The 27,351-nt window shown below is 38.8% G+C and overlaps 1 protein-coding gene across 11 annotated transcripts in view; it reads right to left on the minus strand.

Moving 5' to 3' along the window:
* LOC121081403 overlaps nt 1-27,351 on the minus strand; it is a 134,302-nt gene that overhangs the window by 56,406 nt on the left and 50,545 nt on the right. For 7 of the 11 annotated variants that reach the window (XR_005825670.1, XR_005825677.1, XR_005825679.1 and 4 more), the window contains exon 3: nt 18,314-18,421. The exons of 3 other annotated variants lie outside the window; for them this stretch is intronic. The gene's annotated coding sequence lies outside the window, so the exon portion shown is untranslated. Of the gene's footprint in view, nt 1-18,313; nt 18,422-20,914; nt 21,020-27,351 lie in introns of those variants that run through there. One more of the 11 variants, XR_005825676.1, reaches the window with a different exon arrangement.

The following is a 27,351-nucleotide window of genomic DNA, read 5'->3' on the forward strand; positions in this document are numbered from 1 at the left end:
AGAGCTAGAAGGGTGACATTACACTATTTATTTTGAAAATTCTTTAATAATCTACTCAAAGGACTTGGCATATGCAATCTAATTTTGCTCCAAAGCTACTTAAAGTATAAAATATACAGTAATTTGGGCCAATTGTCCCTGGAATTTGAAGGCTGCAGCAGCGCTGACTGGCCAGCAACAGTTTTCAGATTGATTATCTTAATATTCTCTCTATAGATCTGGCACTAACAATCATATATCTAAATGCATGAAATAGATGATAGCACCATATACAGGCACCACACAAGACATTTAATTTCTATACGATACTAATGTACGTTATGACATGCCTGTAATCGTTAGCATCTGCTAAATAGTGCTTTCAGGTGCAGTTTTTATCAATCTTGTAATTGTATATATAACCAGAAACTCTTCAAGGGACAAATAATCACCTATGAAATACTGTAGCTGTAGTTTGCGTAATTCTCACATATATGATTGCATTAGCTACAGTGCTAACCAGGTATTTGACTGTTCTGTAATTGATAACAAACTTAGATTATCTTATTACAAAGCTCACTTATTTGTGTGAAGAAAAATATGCTCTTATAGTTGCAAACTACCCTAATATTTGCCTTATGCTACTGCACAGCAGTACTGGCTTTTAGTGACATCATTTAAGTCTTCTGCCCTTCCTTGGAAATAACTGAAGGGCTGCTGCTTAGTTTAACAACAAAAAAAATCACGTATTTTTGGCACTGGGTGAGCAGCTTCACAAAAATGGCACAAAACTACAACAGGGGGCTTCTGACTAGTGAACACAGTACCAAATAACATCATGAGGTTTATTACTAAAAGTAGGCTTTTTTAATTGTAGTCTCTCTGAATCTGCAGAAGCATTTCTTAAATAAAGACTTTTTATTTCTATAGGTCTTAAATAACAAAACCCTGACAAAACACTAGGCCATTATGTGTCGAAAAGGTAACGCTAATCCTCAGAAAGGTACTTTTTAATTTTTGTGAAATAAAATAAAAATAATGATGTGTGATAATGATAATAAAAAATGGAAAAATGAAATAAGGCATACATTCACTGAGATCCCAGGGGGTTTGTGAGTCCTTTTGAAATAGGTCTTGTTTTTGCAATTCAAATGCGTCATAAGCACTTTTCCTTCCTTTTGCCACCTAGGCAGGAGTGAGTAAGTTTGTGGAAATAAATATACTGAAATCAAAGTTTTTGTAATTGTAACATAAAACCAGTATTTCAGCCTGTTAGGGATTTGGTGTTACATGACAGCATTCATAAAACCAGGTGTTGATCTGTACCTCAAATATTTATGCATTTTGTTTCTGTAGCAGTACGTACTTGGAAAGGAGCTGAACTTTGCAAACAATTATCAGGTCAACCTTGCACAAAATATGGCTGTTCAAAGTAGAAAATATAAAGGGTTTTGTTTTGCAAGATTCCTTTTTAAAAATCACATACTTCTGCATGCATGATACTGTGTACAACCTTCTGCATCACTGTGTTCTGGCAATAGGCTACCTTCATCAAATGTGCAACTGAGGTTTCAAAGATAGGGATTTATTATGGATCTTCCTCTTACAGCTTCTACGCACGCCTTATAGCTCAGCAAACAGATCATCCAATTAAGGTTCTTTTGTTTTCTTTAGAGTATTAACATTTAAAATATACTTTACCAGTATCCTATGGTTGACAGCTAAAGGCAGCATAAACAAAGAGAAGCTTTGCACTGGGTCTACGCAGAGCACACCCTTCTGCAGATGACTGATTACTTACAACAACAAAAATAATTGTAGCTTCATGCCTGTCAAACTTCCCAGCCACTTTCAGGTAAATATGTACACACATCTGTGCAAGAAGCACCTGAGAACTGTTTTCAGTGTTCAGCTTCTTCTCACGTTTGCTCAGCTACAAAAACATGAAATCACTCACACTGAAACAGAAATATTTCTACGTGCACACTTATCTACCTACATCTTCAGATAGGTATGCACGTACCTTATGAGAGTAAACATTTAAATAACCTTGAGCCTCCAAATTATCTATTGATACAAATTTAGCATGAAAGTTTTATGTGTATTTTCCCCCAGTTCATTGTTCTGGTGATACACATTCAAGCACACAAGCTCACAGAGGTTTAAGTGTATCTTTACATTGAAGCACGCCTAATGCAGAGCCAAATCCTGAGTCCTCACTGAGGATATTCTGCTCTACAAGCTATTTTATGCAGATTTCCATTGTTTAGTGCTAACCTTCCCCTGAAGACAGTGTAGTTTACAGGTGTGAAGACCAGGGCCTTAATTCTACAAGCTGCAAACAGAAAATTCCTGCTGGCTCCGCCAGAAACGGGGTATGCAAAAGGGTTTTGGGTTGTGACCCTGATTAAGGCCACCTTGCTCTGAATGCAGAAGGGTGAAACAGGACTGGAGCCCTGCGCTCATGGCAAGCCGCCTTTGGCCCCACAAGAAGCGCTGCTGAAATCAGTGGAGCTGCTCGTGAAGGCAAGCATCGTTTGGGGAAAAGAGCTCCTCGCCTGGTCTTGGGAGTAACTTGGGGTCATCACATGCTGGTGTTGGTCCTGAAGAGCAGGTTGAGTTTAACAACATGCAAAGGTCCATACAATTATTCATCTAAAGGCATGCGGTGTTATTAGCAGGGTGTAAGCAATCATTTCAGACGGGAGCAGTGCAATATTAACATCAGTGTTTCCATAGTACACCTTTGGTGGGCTCTGGTGGTGGCCATTGACAAAGATGATGCAAATGCAATTTTTGACAGTCACAGTTTGCCAGGTTAAGGTCATGGCAAGATGTCTAAAAAAAACCACAGAAAACACCACCTCGACCCCCAGTGTCACTATTTCCCCCCTAAAAAAAAAAAAAAAATCACATGAAATGCCCTGCGTAGTGGTCCCTCTGTGGCGGGATCTTGTCGGGGGCAAATGAATGCACGTGTTAACAAGGCCTAATCTTCCCTTTTGTGTTTGTTTCTTCGTTAGGCTCTAACAGCGCTTCTGCCCGCGCACTGAGGGTTTGATGAGAAGATGGTATGACAGGCTTGGCTTCTCCCCACGCAGCTGGCACCGCTGATGCCAAAAACCAGAGCCTGCTGCAGCGGGATCAGGAGAGGCTCCTCCGGAGCACAGTCTGACTGTCAGTTTCCCACCCGCCTCCCAGCACCCAGCTCTCTCCCTAAACCTCCTTAATGAGAAGGGGAGGACAATGCCAGTATTGTTGTTTCTATTCGGGACCTGGTGGAAAGAACAATCACTGTTTATGCAAGCATCCACGCTGCCCAAACCCTGCCGGTAATTACTTCTAGAGCCTCTGATTAACTCTTCTCTCTGCTTTCGGCAGAAAAAGGCGTTGAGCCAGGGGTAGGACAACCTTTCTGTCTCTCCTGGTCTTTTAACAGTTTGCTTGAATATTGCCTGGGCCTGATCTTGGGTGCTGAGGTGAGTATGCGCCTGAATCTGCGCCGGGCTCACCTGTGCCGGGTGGGCAAAGAGGAGCATGCGTCACAGCATGGTGCTGGAAAGGCAACCCTTCTCCCCAAAAAAAGGTGATTTTGAAAAGGCCCTCCTCGAATTTCTCATTCCCAGTTTTCTTTACGACTGTCAGTAATAAAAAAAAGACTCTTTCTGATTAACACAGGCGTCTCTCAGCGGCTTACCCTCGCTAAATTTTTGCAGCTAAATATACAGCAAAAAACCACCGGCGAATGATAGGCGTCAAAGGAGTTTGTTTTGGTTTTGTAAACAAAATGGAACTGTCACTGAGTCTGTTTCTAGGATGCTGGTAACAATTTTAGTCTGCCAAACCATTCGGTCTTTCCTCACCCACCTCCCTTCACAGCACCCCCCATGCAGTCTACTGCTAGTGCTATGCAAAACACCATCATGAATATGCGTAATTATGGAGATTCATGGTAATTTTTCAGGGTTATCCGATGTGACGTTTATAGGACAGTGGCATACATCAATTTAAACGAGAGTGACAAATATCTTATCCTTTTTATTTCTATAGTATTTTTAATATTTCCTTGGTCTCTCCTGGGAGCAGTGTGAACTGGTAGGAATTTGAAAAAAATACTTTAAAAATCAAATACTTTACTAGCATACTACTTCCTAAAGCTTCAGATTTTTAATGTACATGTGGTATGTGTGCATGCATGTAAGTCCCTCTTACCTTAATGCCAGTTATTTATGTGAAATGAACAAAAGTGTTTCTGTAGATATTTTGAATGTTATTACTCCATTACCTAAAGATAACAAAGGAAAGCAAAATGTCTCATGTATTGGACTGCTTTCTGAAAATGGCTTTGAGCTGTCTAATTACTTCAGTAATCTGATTTCCCACCTGTTAGATTAATTTAGCAAGCTTTTCTTCTTATTTTTATTTTAAGCACAGACTTTTAAAACAATGACATTAAATCATTTGGTGTTAACTATGGCACCTGCGATTATGTTCCAGATCTGCTATACCTCCTAGAGGTTTGGATACATTGTTCATTAGAGAAATTAATTGGATTATAGTCTAAAACTTTAGTGTTTGTAAAGTTTACTAACTATGGGCATTTTTGTTCTTGGTATTTTGAGTGGCTAGCACATCAGCTAGACCTTCAAATCTGTGACATGATTTCATTTAAGATCAGTAAAGTTACTTGTAGAAGAAGGTGTAATGCACTGCCAGGCCTCAAAATACCAGTGGATATACACCACAAATTAGTATGCAGCAATAAAATTGAGGAGTCTAGCTTTTTATGAAAAAATGGTAAAATTGCCTGCTACACTGCAAATGACAGTATTACTGGATATTGTTACAGAGTTAATTAATTTGAAAAAAACCCTTGTGTTATTTACACTGCTGATGCCTCAAAATATTCACAAAACAAAACATGCAGCACCATTACTGTCTGAATTCTTCAGTCTTAACATAAATTATTCTACGGTTATATACCTAAACAGAAAAAATTTTGGATGCCACATTAGAAAGAAAACACAATGTTCTAATTTTCGTTGTATATGTTCTTAGTAGAACTTACTTGCTCTTTATAAAATTTAAGAATACATTGTATCTCTTAAATACATAATACACTGCTGTATTTACACTCAGGAAAACAGATGTATTTTTTTGTTTTATCCATCAATCTTTTCAAGATATCTTGTATGGTATTTTTAGTGGACTTAAAGTCAACCCTCTCCTCCATGTGTAACAGTGTAGTAGAAAAGGAGCAAACTGAAAGCCCTGTCATTCATTATTGTGAGATCGCAGATTTAACTGGGGAAATTAGCCAGAAGGTAATGACACAATGGGGGAAGCCTTTGCTTTGCATAACACAGGGGTGCCAAATCTACCTTCTTACGTTTATTTGCGGCTGCACACGCATACAGGATAAACCTGACTGTGACACGCTGCCAATGTGACTTACAGGTGTGTTACTGCATATGAAAGGAGTGCAAAATGCTGCACCCAGGTTCCCAGGCGCATGGTTGGGCACATGTGCCTTGGCATGTGCCAGGGTGCACATGCATCCCATCTGCATAAAGCAATACAGGTCCCCAGGCATCACATTTTTTTTTAAAATGGCTAAAATTTATAGTCTGTCAGAGCATCCGTGAAGATCAAATGAATGTCTTAACATGCTTCTTTTTTTTCCAGAAAACATGTATATGTATTGACGTAAGTGTAGGAATTTTCTCGGCTTTGGGTACATATATTGCATTTGTCGACTGCAGAAGGAGTGACCAAGGTTTACCCCAACCTGCCTGCATGGAGACACCCAACCCTACAGCCACCAAGAGGTATCCCCCGAAAGATGCTTAGTACCTTACAGACATGGGGCCAAAATAAACATCAGGGTATGGCTTTCTGGCTAATATAAATCATCACAAGCTCATCAAATACAATATAGCAGGAAAATACTAGGGCTGTGTCCCTATATGCTCACAGCGTGTATATTTAGAGTTAGCATACTCGAACTCTTGTAGGATCAGCCTTGAGACTGAGCTTGCATATGTCCTGCGTTCTCACTATTCAGATGGAGCTAAGTTTCAAAAGCCATTCAGCAAGGACTAGAGGTTTGGGAGCCACATTTAAGTGGATATGCCCACTAAGTTCCTGATCCTGAAAACCACTAAGCTGCTCACAGAAGACACCGACATCCAGTGTCAGAGCTACTGGGAGAGCCATATGGAGAGCAGTACCCTGAGAAAATTGTAATGTGTTCCTTTAAATTAGTGACAAGTCAAAGCATTGTGCTAGTTCTCATTAAAACCAAAGGCCTGGTTTATTTAAAATTTTATTAAAATTTTGTGTTATGGGTCTTTGTAGCTATCAGCCATTAAGGCTGGAGTGCCAAGCATCACCAAAATATTTTATGAAGCTATTAGGTGACAAAAATGAGCTAGTGCTATGTTATAAATTCACTACATGCATGCCTCCATGTAACAGTTTCTTGCATTTTTCATGCTGCTTGAAAAACACTAATTGACGCCCCTACAGCAGGTAGAAAATTGCATCTCCCTACATAAAAATTGAAAGATGTAAAATCTTTCTTACGTAGCTTCTCAAGGACTGTTTTAATTTGCCTTTAAAATCATGATCTATAATTTTATTTACAGGAAGCAAACTTCTGGAATTAAAAGGACACATTTTCCAAATGTGCATGCGGTAGGTATTTTCTTTTGAATTGCTAAGGAGCAAAAGACCACAATCGGTGGCAAGCATCTGTCTGGTAATCACATAAGATAAATTCATAAGAAATATGGAAAAATATTTATTTACTGTTGCTACTAAGCCAGCCTTTATTTATCTTAGGAGATTTTTTTCATCTAGGAGTGGAAAATAAACTTTCCTTCAAGAGGTCTGCAAACCGAATAATAAATGTCAGGTCTAAATCCCATATGGAAATGAATTGGGTTTAACCCTGCATATTCTTCAGGATGCAAAGGAGGATGGGAGGCTTCCCCCGTCCTGCTGTCATACAGGCAGCCAATTTACAGGCGCGGGTGCACACTGTACGTGCTTGCGGGCTCTCCTGCACCTCCCCCTCGCCCCAAGACTTGGTCTCAGCTGCCTGCCTTTCACAGAAAACCACAGACCAAGGAAACACATCAGTAATAGCACACTGTAAATTAACTTGACATTTGAGGGCGGGGGGGGGGGGGGGGGGGGGGGGGGGGGGGGGGCGCGGGTTGGGGGGGTGAAAAAAAAAAAACCCACACCACACCAAAAAAAAAACCCAAAAAATGGAACCCTACAAGATTACAAAAGACATTGAAAACAAAAGCCGCTCAGGACCCACACTACATACAGTGTGGATTTAAGAGATCTGGAAGGTTGTTATTCTCTTGCAAGCAACACACTCAGCGCTCCTCGTCTTTGTTAAAACAACTCAGACACTCTTTGTTAAAGCTGCAGCATCCATCAAATAAACAAAAAAATAACCCTATACTTCCACAGAACAGCCACCACGGAGCCAAACAGCAAGGAAATGCATTGCTAGCTATAGGTTTGGCTTCGTCTTATGTCCCTAAAACTGTAATTCTAAAAAATATGTTGTTGTTAAAAGACAAATTGAAGCTATTAATATTAATTTACTACTAATAAGGTGTGCCACATAACTAAGATATAAATAATTTAATGCTAGTATTTTATGATTGGCAAGCAGCTCGTTAAACATGTGAGGCATGCAAACACTGCTGTACCTTGAAAATATCATAAAGCAAATATTTCATTTTTCCCTATACTTGAAGCTACAAATCTTTTCACCTTTTTTTTTTTTTTAATGTTCAAAAAGTACTTCAATCAAAGGCAAACTATCGATGGAATATTAACCGCTTCTCTGACTCTGCTTGCAATATCGATAGCAATAGGATACAGAGAGACGGAGCATATTTAAGCTATTAGACATGCAGGAATGTTATTATGGTTTATTGTGTCTGCCTATCCCCACCTCCCTTCCTCTCCCCCCAAACCTCTCGCTCCCTCCTCCCTCCCTCCTGCCTTTCACACACATACATACATACACACATACAAACACACATGCACACACACACACCCCACCCCCCACAGAGCTGGCATTACTGCATCTCACAAATGTCTGGCCTTATGGTTTACAAGCAAAAGTGTACTGGTAAAATGCATAATCTCAGCATTCCTGCTTCTTGATATTCATGGATTTATTTACAAGTCCCTGTGTTCTATTTTTTTTTTTCCCTTGTTACTATGGTTTGTATCACTGGCATGCCTATATTCTTGTGGGAATTTCAAATAAGAATTAAGATATAACCGGCAAATATTCTGTAATGCAGTCTGCATCTTCATAATTTAGCTGTTTGGGTTTTTTTAAAAGAGACAATTTTAAGAGGTTTATGGACTTACAGATATATGAAGAGTATTTAGATTGGCTTTTTTAGTACTTCAACTACTTAAGGTTCTGTTTGTGTAAAATGGCTGTAATAAAATGATTTTATGTACACATACAAGCTTGTGTATATGTAAATGCATTTGGAATGAAAAAGTTCATAAATCCTTGTCAATTGTGCTGATTAAGCCCTACACTGACACTGGCAGTGTTAAGGTTTTTCACAAAAGAGTTAAAATGCTGAAGAAAGAGTTATTCATTTTAGTTTTTCTTTTGGTAGCAAGTAAAGAAAGGATTTACCTAGTTCAAAGCAAGCCATTCATAGTTAGCTAATTTTCATTTCTTTAAGAAAGCCTTTCATTAGCATATTTTACAATTGCCAAGTGGACATTTCCATCTTGTAAACAGAAGGATATAGTGGATTTCATCAATGATTTATTTCCTAAATATTTACAGAAGAGGGCTTGATTCTGCAAGTTCTGACACATGAGTAACTACACTTACTTCCGTAAACCTCTTAATAATCAATGAATTACTCATACAAGTAGTTTCTTGTAAGTAAATTTGCTGATTCAGGCTCTAAAATTAAAAAAATAATGCTAATATGCAGTCCATTTCCTATGTTGGTGTGGTTTTCCCCTCTTTTTTTCTTTGAGATCCAGTTATGAACAAATAATTGCCAATTAATACTTTTCCAAAAGCTGACATAAATTACTTTTACTGGACTACAACAATTAAAAAAAAAAAAAAGCACATGTACTTATGTGTAGAACTTACATTTTCCCCCCTTTTGTATTTGATGCAACAAGATATTCCTCACACATTGACCATAACTAAAATACTATTGCTCTTCATGTGAGGACGCACTCTACATTATTAAATGAGAATGATATATTTCAAAAAGATAGCTAATTTGCAGTCAGAGACAAAACAATTCACATTAACATTATTCTGTCTGGGATTTGAGGTTTTGTTTTCTTCTGTAAGTAACCATAGTGTTTTTGCAAGATGTTGCCTCAGTAGTAAAGCAATTTGGAGTGAAGGATATTTTTAGACTACATTCATTTAAAGGAGGGGGAGGGAAAGGCCGTGCAGTAAGATATACAAGTATTTGTAATTCATATTGTCGTTGTGCTTCTATTGTACTCTGAGCTTCCATCATGGCTGAGATGGGGAGCTGGCACCCAGACAGTGCATCAGGGCAAGGAAAAAAAACCCTCACCAAAAACACAAATAGCAGGGTTTCTGCTTCCCCTCCATTATCCCCACTAATTATTACCATGCTTCTTCTATTTTAAAAAATGAAAGTAAATAGGTGCAGGCTAGGGAGATATATCTGGACAGTGTGCTAAATAACATTATTAATCCTTTTGGTCCAAAACAGAGATCTTTTCATTCTGGTCCTTCAAGAGCCTCAGTCTACACATTCAAAAAGATGACAGAAGAATGAACTGAAATATGCAAGCATTAAACATTTAAATTCTCTACTCCTTGGTCATTATACTGATGGCTATATTTTACATCTTCCCCTCCCCCTCCACACTTTTGCTGATTTCACCTCATTTGCATGGCCTTATTATGCACATAGCCTTTGTTCTTCTGATATAGAGTACAGCACGGTAACAAAGCAAAAACTATACACACAGATAACCTTTTCTCTTCTTTAAATTTCTTACAGCCACCTGGTATTAGCATTAAATTTATCAATATCATTCAACATTAAATCAGATGTGTGTTCTTGCCTATAAAATACTACCAGATTTACTGTTATTCTTTGAGAAAATGAAAAGTCAATGTCAAAACAGCCTCCAAAAATATTTTGCTTTAATAATACATTCAGGTTTTCTGTTGATAAAAGTTTAAGCAAACACACTAGTGGTAGGTGACAATTAAGAAGTATCTGTTCATTTATGGCAAGTGAGATATCCGCTATATGTCTAACTATATGAATCCTGATAAGATGATACTACAAAATACTGAACTGGACAGATAAGGCTTGACATGGACAGCCAGCCCCCAATTCCAAGGGTTCCTGCTTGCCTTATGCCTTAAAACAAAGAGACTGTATCCCCTAAGTATATTACTACTTTTTTGGTTGTTCTTATACTGTACCAGGCATATTTTGATGTCATGGAAATTTGAGGCTGATTCCTCCAGTCTTTTCCACTGATTTCAGTGTATCTGTCAACCAGAGGGAAGGTTTCAGGATCAGTTCCTTGGTTTCTGCCCAAAAGCAGGTGACAGAGGGTTTAACATTATCCCCTTGAAAGAGAATGGTAAACTCCCACTGGCTGCAGCAGGAACACAACTGGGCCCACCTTGAGAGAAGCATGAATTCAGAAAAGAAAAAAGAAAAGAAAAGAAAAGAAAAGAAAAGAAAAGAAAAGAAAAGAAAAGAAAAGAAAAGAAAAGAAAAGAAAAGAAAAGAAAAGAAAAGAAAAGAAAAGAAAAGAAAAGAAAAGAAAAGAAAAGAAAAGAAAAGAAAAGAAAAGAAAAGAAAAGAAAAGAAAAGAAAAGAAAAGAAAAGAAAAGAAAAGAAAAGAAAAGAAAAGAGAAAAGAAAAGAAAAAAGAAAAGAAAAGAAAAAAGAAAAGAGATCATTTTGCCTTCAGTAGAATGTTATAATGTAAAAGGGAAGAATGATTTGACTGCTTGAGCTTTATCTTCCATATTACCAAGTACCTTCCCTTCTGTAAGATCCCTACATAGGAAATTAACCATTTCTTTAATTTCTCAAACCCTGTGGAAATAATGGAATTAATCAAATACAACATCATTAAATTTCTTTCTAAACAAGAACGATCATAGTAGTGTTCAACTGTTAAAACACCACCATGATCACCTTCCTGCCAGAAACCAGAAGACAAAAAAGTATTTTCTTCCTCCAAGGAGAGTGTTCTTATAGTAGTCTTAAAGAACACAATGCTGTTCTCATCACCTTATTTCAGGGCATCTCCCAGCAGGAGAATTGGTTACACCTCATCAATATGATGCGACATAAATAAAATAGCTCCATAATTCAAGGGAGGAAACATCCTTAGCATTTCCTGTAAGAATCTGACTGTGCCTTTCCAGGAGCTGCCACGGTTATTCAATTGAGCCAGCTATATTCAGCACACGCTTTTAAATAAAATAATGAGCTGTGTGGTGCTTTTAATTGTTACTTTCACTTTGTTTCAAATATTTCCTGTGCTGATTAATTAGGTCACCTTTCATACGTGGGAAGTAGCAGTTCTTTTCATTCCTATGGCATTTATCGTGAATGGGGTGTAGTCTATAAAAAATGGAAGATGGAGTCTAAGGACGTGCACGTGGGGGCTCAGAGCTGTAACGGCGTCAGCCTCCCTGAGCTCTCACAACCCTCCACGAGCTCTGCACATGCTTCTGTGCCAACACCTCTCCCAAACCAAAACCTCGCTCTCCATGCAACAGTTTCATAGAGGTTATATTTGGAAAAGGTGGTCTAAAGGCTTTGTTTTGACATCTATGTTACCATGCTACGTCCTCTCCTGCAGAAGTCAGGAGCTCCATCCTCTTGGCTGACTCTTACAAGCCCTCACCAAGGCCCAAGAGGTGACACTTAACATGACCTGCTTCACTCTGGTGCCTCCCTGGGGAGTCTAGGCATGCTTGTCATCCTACCATAAAACACTGTTTACAGAGATTTAGTCAGAGTTGTCTAAGCATCTCTTCTAGATTTCACCCTACACATTTTTCCTATGTAGAAAAAATAAGATCAAACTCAAGCACCATGCCCAGAGCTTGCAGGAGTGGGTTTTCAACTGAACAAAGTCAGCAGATTGGTAAACATGTAAACAATCAGAGAAGAACCCAGCCTACAATAATTTAAATATGATGATACTTGCTCATCTTCATACAAGGTATACATGGGCCTTATCTTCAACTGACTTCTTACGGAAAACCCTGGCTATGAAAAACAACAGTAAAGGCACAAGGTGCTTTGGCATCGCTCTTGGGGGCTGAGGATCCCTACCCATCACATGAGCTTTCCACCAGTGAACACCCCACTCCTAGATGTTGAAAGAGACATTCTTCAGACTTTTGAAGGTCAACCCACACTCCACAGTAAAATGTTTAATTTATGCACCTTATTGCAGTGGTGCCATTTCACACAAATGCACTGTCCAGGATGGCACATCTGCAAGTTTAGGAGGACCAAGCTCCCAGGAACAATGTTAAGAAGGTGCTTTCCCTTCTTGGACACTTATGAAGCTGACACAGATCAGTCAGCCAAGGAAGATTTTTTAAGAAAATGTGGCTATCAGACATCACACTTATTTGAAGAAAAACCAGAGATGTGGAAAGCAGGTCTAAAGGACACACTCATGCACCTTGCCTTCCCACACCCAGTGCCACCTCAAACATACAAGATGGGGAAAGCAATTGCCCATTCCAGTAGGCATGCAATTATGAAGAGTTTTCTAGAAGACTGTCAAGTGTGGGAATATAGAAATGGAGGGAAATATATAACCTGTAACAATACACCTGCTTGGGGCTTCACGTGTTTCAGAAATCCTACATGTGTACGGTGTTTAACAAATTGGGTAGTGGCACTACAAAATAAACAGTAAATTACAGGGGTAATAGGGAAGGAGCTGTTTCCTTGCAGGGATGTGAAGGGGACTAGAGAAGTCAGTAGAGTTTGTACAGCCCAAAGTGCAAGGGTGTAGAAAAGAACAGAGGATAAACAAGATATAATAAAATTATATATATATATATATATATATATAATGTTGAATATAAATAAATATCTTGGCAAATGGTCTTACGTCATCTTCAATAAACTAGTTATTTAGTTATTCCATAAATACTTGTAATAAATATTTCTAAAATAATTATTTCTATATCAATAGCCTTATTTGGTGATGTAAGTAACACAAGATGGTCCCTGTCTCTGACTGGGCTAATGCTAATTTTGGAATGAGGCTTTTAACACTCCTGACAATGCATGAGAAGTTTTCATATCATGAGCATTTGGCAATATTTGTTTAAAATTTTCTGTTACAGTGACTGTTTTCTCCAGTAAACTACTTTCTTAGAATATTCATGCACAGAAAAGCAGAGCCCATTACAATGAATCACTCAAAAATATGAAAAAGCATTTCTTGACAATGATGCAAGGTATTCATCAGCCTCTATGAAGACTGTAGGCACTGAAGTTATCTCTGAAGCTTTCAGCAGCTTGCAAACAGAGAGGAAAATCTGTTTGGGTTGGGTTTGGTTTATTCATCAGGTAAATTCTCTGTTTGGACTGACTGACTTGCTCTGGGATTATTGCTGATAGTTTTGGGAGGCTCAGCCCTGCAGTTACTTTCATCCTACTTTATGTTGTTGGTGATAGTGAATAGAAGCAATGTTTAAGTTTTGGCTGCCAAAATCTGGTCTTTGTTTATATATGTACAAATACTCATTCAGATACATTTTTACATGTTACTGTTGTAACTAAATAAATGCATTTTCCCTGTTTCTGATCCCGAAAACATAAATTTCTACTGCACAATGTATTAGGAAAAAAAATGTATAAAGCAAATGATAATTTTCATGCAAGTAGATGTTAACATTTTTGTAAAGGCAGAAGTATGTATTTCTATTGACAAAATGCTGCTCTTTGCCTACAGTGATGTATAAATGGTAGCCTGGTATTAGTCTGCATTGAAACTGGGCCTTTAACACCTAAACTTTCATTTTTCAGAAGTTTAAATTGATGGTGGCTGAGCTGTTAACAGAAAATATAGGGGCACAGTACTCCAGACACTAAATGGATTTGGAATTAGTAAATATCCATCAGTGACTTTCTACTGCTTGTACTACTACTGTTCAAGATACTACTACCATATCCTGAACAGGTTGTATAAGCAACACAAAATTTTTAAGTATTTGATAAAAAATAGTTTAGTACAGGGAATGAGCTAATACTGAAAACAGCGTCTCTGAAAATAAGATCCAGTCCTACTGGCTTCAGACAGAGCTCTCCAAGGGTATTCTTGCTGCCCCATGCTTTAAAATGCACCATATTCTGTTGTCTCCTAGTTTTACTTCCATACACACACACATATATATATATTTATAGCACTCCCACTGTGGCAAAGGGAGTTATATATAGCATCTAAGGGGAAAAAAAAAAAAAACAACAGCACAAGCTTTACAAAGTTGATTTACAAAAGGAAAGCACACTTAGCTGTGATTCAGGAAACAAAAGGTCTGCTCTCACTTCTTTTCCACTGTGCTCAGAAGAATTCCACTCAGTTTATAGCCCTTTTTTCCCAGGATGATACTCCCTTCACAGACAGCCAACACATACCCAGTTACCAGTAAAATTCCCATAGGGCTACAACTCTTACAGGGCCCCAGGGCTACCAAGCCCACCCTAGCTCCATCTGCAGAGCCCCGCAGCTCCCCTACCCTGCATTTCCCTGCTGTCTCTGCTGCATAACTCGGTGGTAAAGTACGTGTCATCTCTCCCCTCGAGAGCTGCCAACATGCAGCAAAGTGCCTGACCTCAGTTATTGGTTACTCCGGTGGCTGGAATGAAAGAAATCTATGCTACGGCTTTGAAGATCTTACCTTCAACCTCCACTGATTGAATAAGTGAGAAAAACAGTATGTGACAGTATCAGAATGGCTTCAAAGGAAGCCTTAATTCTTACACTTCCAAACTTTCAAAAGCTCAACCGCACAATTCTCTTCTAGTGAAACTTTTGGTACATCGACTTGCAACAGAACTCCCAAACTTACAACTTTCCAAGGTTTTCATGCAAGGAGAAGAGCTTGCCTTTTTTTCTTTGCCATGTACACTCCAACGCACAACACATTTTTTTCTGTGCAATGATGACAAAAGTAACATGTAAACCCTGGAAGAACTGTAACACCATTCACAACTGATGGTACTGGTTGGTTAATTAAAACTGAACTGCTTTTATAACGTGAAACAGTAGTTAAAGAAATGATTTAGCATTGCTGTTGGTACCTATTTTACCATCTGCTTTCATCCCGGTTACCAGGACCGAGCCCTTTCAGCACAGGAGAGGCCATGCCATCACAGGGCCATTTTGTTTCCTAAAGCAGCACAAAAGCAGTAGGTAGTAGGTTGTAGCAGTGGTGGTGGCAGGAGAGTGGAGGACTCTGTTGAGGGATCCTCAGGACCCTGACTTTTCAAAAAAAGTAGCCTTATCTGGGATATGTTCAGCTCTCATTACGTGTGCCTACCATAAATTCACCACCAGACTCTGACCTATTTGGCAGAGCTAGAAGAGATGTCAGAACAAATGAGTTATATAGATTAACCTGGCCTGGATCCAGCCAGCCTAAATTCTACCTAAATCCTTGTGCTTGTCCTTGTCATTGGCTGCCTCTAGGTCTTAACTCTGCCGAGAAAGTCAGAATTAGCTACCACCACCAGGAATGGGCAGCCCTGGGTTAAGGGCACTCACTCCTGACTTGTGCTCAACTTGCAAAGAAATAGCCAAGATTCATTAGGCCAGACAGAAAAAGAGGAGCTGCATCAGCTGCTCCTGTAGGTACGTCATATTATTTTTTAAAAGTTAAAAAAAAAGAAAATTAAATTAAAAAAAAAAAACAAAAACCCACAACCCAAAAAACAAAAAACAACCAAACCCTTGTATTAATCCCAGGTCTGAAAATATTTTGTACTTGACCTCCTGCTGCTATTATATAAAAATATCCCTATTCTTCAGAAGATAGACAGATACCACATCAACTCAACACCTTACTGATCCAATTCAGCCAAGCTGAACACAAAATTTGTCCTATCCAAACTCTTCTGCGGGGGTATGGCAACCTAGATGCTGTTGGTTAGCTTGGTGCTTCTCTCTGTATTGTCAATGGTTACGATGGGACCACAACGGCATTTAAATGAAACCTCATCAAAGCTTTCCTGGCAACCAGTTGCATAGCACTGCAAGGTAATTTGCATTCCTGTGTGTACTTTGTTCTTAAATTAAGGTGTCCACTATTTTCCAAGAGACTAAATTGTCTTATACTTTCTTCCGGCTAAGATACTGTTTCCACTGGTTTTACCTTGTATCAGAAAAGACCAGCACCTGAGTTACATACATCTAAGAAAAGACCAAGGTGAGTAACAACATCAGAATCAGAGATCTCATCAATGCTTTCACAGACTGGTGCTAAAATTAAAAATCCTGAAGAGATCAAGCGTTTTTTGCATTTTAAATTAATAAAATACTGTTTGAATTGAGTAAGAAGTTGGTAGGGCATTTGTGTTACAGAATAATGTATGCTTTAAGAAAGCACCTCAAAATAATGGAAGCGTTTCATTTACTCCTAGAATTAGAGACCACCAGAAATTAGAGGGGGATGTGCATATATATGTATATAAATACATAATTATGTGCATAATTCCTCTTAATAAGAATGGTGCACGTGATATATTTTGACTTGGCAGCAAGTGTGCAATCAAGGCAGTTACTAGGAAAGGAAGTGGCATTTGTCTTTAGGAGATGTTAAGACATCTATAAATCTCACAAGAGTGTTCTAGCACATGAGAGTTATTAACTTAATGTTAGCGTGTATGTACATGAGTTTTGATAACCGACAAATTTGTGAGAAACATCTTTGTTCAAGCTTTTTCTTAAAATGTGTTTGATTTTTGTCATCTGTGGTTTTGGAGTTGGGGTTTCTTTATCATTAAGAACCTAGATTTTCAAGCCCTGCTTACAGAGCTCCCACTGAAATCAGGTCAAACCTTTGAAGTAGATGGGATTTCTGAACATGAAGGATTTGCATGTTGTTTGCTATGTGTTTAGGGACATTTTAATGTATTATCTGATAATAACTTGAGTGCCCTTATGCAGGTTTTTCAGGTTGCATAAATGGCAGCAACATTTGAAGGTTATTCCTCCTCCTGAAAAGGTAGCAGAAGCGTAATACACCTATAATACCATTAAAATCATACTGACTCTGTCTTGCTGAAATTATTAGCAGAAGCACTAAGAATTTTATTTTGTACTAGAGACATCTCAACAACTATCTGTTCTCCTTTACTATTGTCAACACAACCAATGTTTAAATACTCTAAAGGGAGAAACAATCGGTGAAAGTTATTACACAATAATTAATATATTTTCAAGACCAGACTGTTACCCAAAGTGAAGAGGGCATGCATAATTTATGTAACCTCAAAGAAGCAGAACGAGACAGATATACCTCAGACCTCGGCATATTTTCTGCTGCATTTTAGCTACCACCATACAAAGAAAACATTTCAAAAGATCATTCCACAGCGCGCAAATTAGTTTTCATGCATACCGCTTCTACAAATTGTACTTGCTGCACTTAGGTGTGTACATCCCAGTAGGGCTGATTCTGCCCTCATTTTATGTCAGGCTCACCCTGATACAAAATTATTGTCACCAAAACCTCTTCTGGTGTGCACCAGGTTAAAGGAAAACAGAATCTGAGTGTTTTTTTCCAGCGGGAGGGCTGAACAGTATCAAGCCATATAACATAAAGTCTCCACATTCTCATTTTTAAATTGTCTGATTTTCCTCTAGCGCAGTCTCTGAGGTTGCAAAGGCTCTTCAAATTACCCCAGAATGGCAATGCTCTTCTATTTGCCATTGCGCTGTGTATCGTTAGGTAAATAGCTAGATAGGTAATCTTCAAGCAAGTGCTTTGCCATGGCAGAAGTCTGGGCTATCACTGTTAATAAAACCTGGCCATCACCTAGAGAAGCTTTTGGTTTCAATGACCGAATATCCCTTGGAAAGGGCTTTATGTTTACCATGCCACATATAGTGATGATGTCCCTAGGTTTACCCGCTCTCCTGGGGTTGGGTTTTTTTTTTGGCTCCAGGCATGTGGAACTTTTGCCACGGTTGACATTGTCAATGCACAGTCAGCTGGACATACATCACTTTGGCTTTCTTGCCTTTCAGCAGTTTACCTCAGATTGGTAGAGGAGACCTCATGCTGGTCTAATTCCAGGAATAATTCCAAACAGACTTCTCAGCTCAGTCTCCTCAGGAAGACAGGTCACTAGCTATACACCACTCTGAAACACAGAATTATTAAGTGCATTAGAAAGAGATGTTTGCTGTAAAGCATGCACATTCTTCTACTTTAAATAAAACTTTAAAGGACAAAACCTCCTCTCTTTGATGCATTGTGCAATACGCTGATGCAGATGTGCAGTCATTTACCAAAAGAAGATGAATCATTCATTTTATAGGTAGCATGACACAGGAATAATTACGCAGTAGTGTTTTGGATATTTTGCTCTTTAACATTCTTGTCATAACTGATTTATATTAGAGTAAAAGAACAAACAAAGTAGCAATATCAAGCACCCTAAGTATACAAACAACACTGGAAAACCCCTAGTATTAATCACAGGTCTGAAAGTATCTTGTACTTGACCTCTAGTAAACTCTTTACCTCTGCCTGTGGAAAGGGAATAAAAAGATAATTTACTCTTTGCCACAGTGACTGATTGTGAGGCTTATTACCTCAGAGCGGGTATACTGTTTTAAGGCATTATGTAATAGGTATTGCTATTAGTGGAGGTTCATGCAAGAAATCTCTTTTAGAAATATATTTGCTGGGCATAAAACCAGCTTAGAGCATGAGCGATTTATAAGATACAATTTTGCAAGACTGAGCACCATCTGTTTAGCTCAGATTTTTTTGTACAGGGCTTGGTGCCATTTTACCAGCTGAAGCCCCAAACTACTTTATCTAAACAAACACACCAGAACAATCTCTTTTTCAAGTGCACAGATACAAGCAATCTAGATGTTCTGGTCAGTGTTGAAACTGTTCCATTGTGTCTATAGAGTCCATATTTGAGCTTTGACTTCCTTGATTATTTCCATGGCCCAGGTGATAGTTTTAGCAATTTGATTTTGGTCTGAAATAGTCTTATTGCTCCATCACCAGAGAACATCACACATAAGATGGTGGCTGACTTGCACCTTCAGGCTGCCAGGACAGGGCAGGTCAAGCCACTGGCACAATATTTAGTTCCACTCTCACTAGTGTAAGCATCCAAAGACCTACACAAGGATCTTTAGCACTAGACCTAAAATACCAGTAGTCCTGCAGGCAGTCCCTGCAGAACTGGGAAAAAGGGATGGAGACTTTGCTTTAGGCATGTGGGCACCCAGCTTCCAGTAGCATGTCCATCTCATGGTACCAAAACTCCTTTCCAAATCTGACTGTCCCCATCCCATACACGTAAAGCAGGATTGCATCAAGACGTACTCCAAAGCACAGCAGCTAAATAAAAGAAGGAAGCAGACTGCTGAAATGCCAGACCAGCTTTGGTGTGTCTGCAAAATACTCAGGTGTGTTACAAGTCTTTATGCAGGGAACCATGAAGTCTGGTAGATATACTCTACTCCCAGACAGAGTTCTGGTTTCTCTGTGATTTGGAAAAATCACATGCTTCAATTTGCTCATCTGGCAGCAAGAATGGTACCTTCCTCTGGAAAGAAGTTCAGGAAGCAAACTAAAAAGCTGACATAGGAGAGCTAAGAATAGTTAATATCTGTAATTTTGGTGTACCGGGAACAGATTTGTATGTGACTAGCAACTTGATGAAGGAAGGCACTTGATGCTTTTCATCTGCAACATTTTTAACACAGGAAAGCATGGAATCACATGTTTATGTAGTATAGATTGTTCTTCCCTGCTTTGTAGATGTAATCGTATCCATTTTTTTTTTTATTTTCCCCTTTCTCAGGTAATTTTCTTGTAACTGCTTAAGTTAGTTAATTAGCTCCATTCACATATACTGAATCAGTACGTGCAGAATCAAAAATATTACTATTAATTGTGACCCAGCATTGAGCATTAGAAAGACATACTACAGATAAGTAAATATGCAAGGAAATTTAGGGTTGAGAAATATTATTTTTAGACTTTGGATTAACACAAATGATGTGAGAGAGTACATCTTTTCCAGCATTCATTAGATAAAATTATCAGGCCACATAACATAACATGTGAATATTTCCTTAACATAATACTTGCATGCTTTGTATGACTGGGTGAAAAATACACTTCTGATACAAGCGGTGCTGAATTATTTTACGACTGCAATTAGCACATTTTCATTCTGTAACAAAGTTCAGACTGTCCAAAGAAAATAGAGATGGAAAGACATTTATCATTTATAACTTCAAGACAGTACCATTCATAACCTCAAGATGTTCAATCAAGCTAAGTAAAATGTCTTTTTTCAAATTTCAAAGATATCCAAGTGTAATACAGCAAAGACATCCACTATCTGTATCCTCCAGATATTGCGTTCTCTGAAGTTAATTAGATTTGGTTTGCATTTTAGAAGTATGTAAGTATATAAAGTACAAAAGGACATTTTTGTAGAAAACATTTCTCCGAAGCACTCTGCTACTTGTTTTAAAAACATACACGTTGCTGGGGAGGTTTTACCTGAAAAAATGAGTTGCACCCCAACACTATGCGTTTAGGAGCCATTAATCTACACCATACTAATTTGCCTCTGTGTTAGATTAAAGTTTCTTACCCGCTGGCTCTGTCTTTCAGGTTGCGTCAGGCTGCAGTGCAAGACATGTTTGTTGCCTGTGTTTGCAGAACTGCCTTAAGAATAATGTATTGTGCATTCCTGATGTAGCTATTTCGTAAGATCACCTCCCCCATTTGAGTTCAATGGCATGACTAATGCACGTGAAGTTAGGCATGTGCATTCGGCCCTGAGCCAGCAAACATTAGCACAGGGGCAGGGAAGTGAATCCATGCAGAACCCCGCTCGTGTCAGTGCGGGGACACAGAAACCTGCCACTGCGGGAGCCAAAGTGTTTGCAGGACAGGGACCTTTGAAAGCAGTGAAAACACAAAACATTTTGGCTCTGCTTACATAGTAGTCCACTAAACAAACAAATGGAAAAGCTGTTTTCTCCATTTTATTTAGTTTCCTGGTACTGGTGTTGCAAATAATAACAAAATGGTAAGATCTCTTTTCATCTGTCACTCAAAATGGGAAACAGCCAGCTATACTTTATATTGAGAAACAGAGGACCGTTCAACCCCAAGCTAAGTCTTGGAAAACAGCCTGGAAATACAGGTTAAATCACAAACACGGTATTCTGTTATCTCACCATGTTTATCCCTCTTAGCTAACCCCTATCAATATACCAGTCTACACAGACCACTTTCTGAGTGTAGTCCTCACAAACACACTCCAGTATCCTACTCCTGAAAATAAATCATGATCCCATTGGAATAAATGCCTCTTCAGACTGAGCTGGGATTACAGGGGTTACACCTCTGCAAGGGCTATACATAGGAATGCACAGACGTGACTAAAAGGGGTTGTAAGTGGAATTCAACAAACAAGACCTCGGTGCTCCAATATCCATGTTTGATATTATACATGTGAGTCATCTAACTGCCCCGAAGGGGCATAAGTATTTGCAAAATGCAAAATGACGTATTTCTGATGCACAAAAAGGAACAGAATTGAGTTCATGTCTCAATCTCTTATAGCTGTTAGGGGTCTCTTGCCACTGATCCGCATGATGTTATTCCTAGTCTCTAGTCTGATGACTTAAATTATATAACCAGGACAATAGGGCTGATCTGAGTTCATTCCTTCTGCCAAAAATAAAATAAAAGAGAGAGAGCGCGAAGGAAATTGGGACCATTCAATAGATTAGCAGATACGTGTGGTTGAGAAATTTTAAAGCTGACCTTTTATATGTTTATATGCATAAGTGTAATGTGTATATGTATACATGCTCATATATGTACTCATTAGCTGGGTATATGCTAGGTTCCAAAACAGTAGAATTTCTCTCTCATGTGAAGGAGAGAACAATACATATAAAAAGACTTATTCAATTTAGTGGCAGCATTTAAACGATTACTAACTTTTTATTATATGCATATGTAATTCTCCTGCTATGTACCAAGTGCAGAAAATTAAGTTTCTAATAACTTTTCTTTGTAGTATGAAAATCAATTCCTTGAACAGCTAATTTCTTATTACAATTTCAAACTTCTGAAAACAGAATGCAGTGAAAATCAGTATTTTCCCACAGATTTGTCAGGCTTTTTAAACTAAGTGTTTATAAAGCTCTTTGACTAAATATGAAAACAATTTTTTAAACTTGATTAATGTCACCCAAAAAGACTGTCTTTTATTAACAATTTTAGCTGTAAGTGCTGTATAACAGATCCTAGCAAGACAGAAATTATAAATAAGCTGGAATTGCAACTATTAGAAAAGCAAGCTTGTAATTTTAAAAACTGATTTAAAAAAAAAGAAATTAATATTTTCCGTACCAAAGGAAACAACTTTCCAGTTTCAAGAAAGACATTGAAACGGCCTTGTACAGGCTGCTTAGCAAGGAGCACTCCAATACCAGCAGGTTCAGGAGGGAGTGACATGACTCATATCTCCATCCTCAGGGCAAAGGCCCCTTCAGCATCCTCCTGTATGTCAACACCCTGCTGCTGCTGCTGCAGACACTGAGCCTCCTTCAGAGCTCGTTCTTGCTCTGACAGCAGCCTCAGGCCCTCGCTGAGCTCCCCATCCCCAGTTCATGTTTCCACCGCCTTGCAACAGTCTGGCTCCCGGGACGCCCGGTTACCCAGGAAATCCATCCGTCATGCACACACACCCTCTCCCACCATGCCCACCCGACGCGGTCCCCTTGTGCTCTCAGGCTCGGCGCATCCCTGATCTGCCCTCCCTCTGCACAGCTCCTCTGTGCACAGGTGCGACCAGCCCGCTGCCACGAGCTGGCCGATGGCCCCCAGGACATAATGCAAGGTATGGTTCCGAGACCGCCCTTCCCAGGTGATGCTCACAGTGTGAGTGACATGACAGTTATCCCACCACCACTACCACAGCGTGCTGTGGGCAACAGCTGTGTGGTTAGATGTCTTCCTGGCCCAGAAGTGACACATGGGTATCGCTTATGGGTAGCAACTCTACCCCTTCCAGCAATGCCATCAAATGATCAACACTGACTCCTGTTTTAAATATTTTTGTTCTTCTGCCCAGATCCTATGTCAAAATATCCCTCCTTTTTATGCCAGCTTTCCAAAACGCACTTGCAAGACAGCACTGCAAATGCTCATGCAAATAATCCCTTCAAACACCCGTGCCACTTTCTGCAACTTCACTTGTCTGGTTACTCAGAAAATGCAAGAAAAGTGATCTTAAACCCCCTGAAAATGAAGTCTCAGCTCCTAGTGATACTACTGGTCTTGTTCTTTTACTATTATTTCTACAGTAATATTAACAGCAAAATAATATGAAGTAGAGATAATTGCTGTGAAGGAAACCCAAGCATTAATGTATTAATCCTTGAAAATCTGGTTCCTAGAAGTCCTGTGTGCTTCCATTTACTACCACAGCAAGAATGAGTGCTTATCACTTCTGAGAATATGGATGACAGTGGACAAGAAGTTTGAAGTAAGATTTTCAATGCAGTTTGGCAGTGGGGAAAAAAAAAGAAGCTGTGCTATCTTTGGCTTTCCACAGAACGTCATCAAATCACAGGCTTGAGAAGTACTGTATCCATTCTGCGTAGGATGGAAGATACTAAAAATCTCATCAACTGTGTGTTCTCTACCACAAAACTTCAGTTGCAAAATATTGCCAGGTGGCAAATAATATTAAAATAAAGGACTGAATGGGAAGAGTTTATAATATGTTCAGTAGTTCCTGTACAAGCACAGATTGTACCAAGGAAAAAAAAAATCTTAAAAATTGTAACCACTTGGGCTAGGAAAAGAGTCGTTCAGTGATACCAGGATGTGTACTTATCTGTAGCCAAACAGAGCGCTCATATTTCACAAACTAAGTGAGGTTGGGCCATGTCAGTGACTAAGATGAGATACGTGATACCAGAGGTTGTTTTTATGCATCAGCAGCTGGCATGCTTCTGGGTAAACGAGCATTCGAGTGAGCAGTCAGTTGCACTACCTTGCCAGAAATATGTCTTTGCTGAGAACAAAATCCAGGTCCTACCCCTCTGTTGGCTGAAAAAACCCATAATAATAAATTGTATGGACGTAATCACCCAGCATGAATTTACATAGTACTCTGAGGTTTTCCGATTCATCTAGTACTTACATGAATTATAAGCTTGAAATTCATGTTTTGATTTCATGAGATTGTGTTTCAACTCACACAAATTTTCCCATCTCAGAGTTCATTGCAAACGCTGGCTGGGATTTTGCAATTGCTCGCAGGATCCCACAGCTGACAAATGAGCCCCTGTTCTGATCTGCTTGCTAGACTCAAACTTCTTTGGGGAGGGTAAAAAATAACCAATGTTTAATCAGATAAAGTAAAAAAATTTCCCTTTCTGTGTGTGATGCAATGGTCTGGAGGAGAATAACTTCAGTGATCAATGATGAACCCTGGTACAAAGCATCTGAACACTGGACAGACCCGTTCCCATAAGAAGGTGGTGATCACATGTAGCTGAGCAGTAGAGTGTAGTAGGTGAAGAAACAACCAAGAATGTATGTGAAGAAAATTAAATGTTGTTATCTGAATATGTAATTGGCAATGGAGAGGGTGTCCATGGGATTTTCTCTTTTTGTGGCTAGGCTTCTCATTTTTTCAAAGAAATAATATCAATGTGCTTTAAAATAAGTATGGGAGGTTTGGAATAAACAGAGGAATAGACTATCACCTTCTCAATTAAAAGCTTGTAGAAAGGCATTAAGGCGGCTAGAAATGATAGCAAGAAAGGTTTCTCTATTCCATACACAAGGATCTCATCACACCTACAACTGAGTTTATAAGGGAAAGTTTTGATATAGATTTTCTGTAGGCTCAAAGAAAAAGAGAAAGATAAGTAACAAAGGTGCTAAGGTGCACTATTGTACCAAATTCACTTCCAAGTAATCATGATTTTGTTGGAGGCTGATTGTGAGTGGGTGGGTTTGGCAAAAAATGTCAAAGCACAAGATCTTAAAAGTAATAAATAGTAGAACAAAAAAAAATACTTTTTCATTAACCAAAAAAATTACAAAATTGTATATATTTGTCATTATTTATTTCATTAGTCTAAGGACACAGGAGAATTCCAGTATACAAATAACTGTAAACCAAATAGTTTTCCTTTCTCATAACAGAGGACTCTTTTGCCAGACTGTTAAGTGATGATAATTTAAAGATGTTGCTTACAGGCTGGGGGAGCCATAAGAGTGCGTAGGCCTCTGTCCAGAGATAATACAAGACAGGCCTGAGGCAAATAGCAGAGGAAGATTTAGATATCAGTGAAACAAATACATGTCTTCTTGTAAGACTGAGAGACACTTATGCCAGGTCAAATAAAAAATAAAACCAAGACAGTTCCCAAAGGAGCTGCAGAAGGTAATAAAAGATAGCAACAGAACTAGGGTTAAAACTAGAAGATATTCTTCTCTGATTTGTTTCCATGCAAGATCAGAAAGAACACTGAAATAGGTGGGTGTTTTTTCTAATAAATCAAATTAAAATGTCTCTTAACTGAACATCCCCTCTTGTCATTCATTCAACACAGGATCACTGGATGCACCACCCATACTTTTGCCTTACTTTCCTCAAATAACCTTTCACAGCAAAGCACGCTCACCTCCCATATGCACATCATCCTGAAAACTCTGAGGACACTTTCAACAGAGAGCAATAGATACATACTTATCAAACAAACAGGTTTGACACAGCTTATAAAAAAGACACCCATAACTTTAGAGCAAGTAACTGTTAATTTGCAGGTACAATCCCAAACCTAGCCCAGTCTGATTGCAAATACCTCTGTAGTTCATGTCATACAGATTAGTCATCACCAGGCTTCGGCATCCTAAATCATTCTTTGCACCTGTTTTTTCAGCTGAGCAGTATTTGCACGTACAGGGGGATTCCTGCTGTTTCCTCTACTCAAAATGAAGTTTGAGCTCCACTCAAAAATGAAGTTTTTCTCTAATCAGTTTCTATTTATCAATCTATTTCAGACCCAAGCTACATCTGATGTTGAAGTACAAAGCCTATTAAAAATTGTAGATTTTTTTTATTCTCCTTGGAATTTCAGGATAAAACTACTCCTACTGTTTTTCTGTTAAGAATGCATGATTTCTTTATTATGTTAGGCATTGTACTTCCAAAGGAAAACACCTTCTTTTCCCAGGGAAGTTGACTTTTATTGCAATCTCAGCACAAGCATGAGAAGAGAGTAAAATGGGAGGAGAGAAGCAAACCTCGTGGCAAAATTTAAATAACTGCAGTTATTCAGCAAAAGTGAGATTACCTTAGGGTTGATTATTTCAATGCTTGTAACTTGCAAAACAAGTATGCTCCCAAACATTCAAAAAGACCACCCACATCGCTTTAATTTTAATGCTGAAAACTTGAGTTTAGCCAGAGCTCCTGCTACGGAGAAGGTGGGTGTTTCATAACCCGGTTCACTGAGGATGCTCTATGCAAATGGCAAGGAGGAGACAAAACCGCAGAGAGGAGGGCAGCAGACAGCCAGGGCACCGAGGGTAACATCATTAGTTGAAAAGGGAGGGCAGAGGCAGGTCAAATGTCTAGGTCAAATAAGGTAGGACAATGTTATGTAGAGGTCTGAATACAAAGGCAAAAGGCTTGAATTTAACTGGGAGGTACTGAATTTGAAAGGCATGCAGCACTTTGCAGCACATGCACAGCACCTTGCAGAATTCTATCTGAAGACTGAATTTTCATCACTGGTAAGACATTGTGCATTAGTAATGACTGCAGAATTACGTTCCAAGCGTTTGGAAAGCGTATCTGGAAAGACCATACAGTATGATTGCCAGATTATTATCATTAACTGAAAGTATCTGAATGAAATGAAAAAAAGGAAAATGTAAGCTGAACAAAAGGAAAATGTTCCTAATGGTGAATTCTATTAGACTGTTGAAAAGTTTCCCAGGGGAAATAGTGGACTCCTGTTCTTTGCAAGACAAAACACTGAA

This window comes from Falco naumanni, chromosome Z (genome assembly GCF_017639655.2).
Source record: "Falco naumanni isolate bFalNau1 chromosome Z, bFalNau1.pat, whole genome shotgun sequence".
NCBI lineage: Eukaryota > Metazoa > Chordata > Aves > Falconiformes > Falconidae > Falco > Falco naumanni.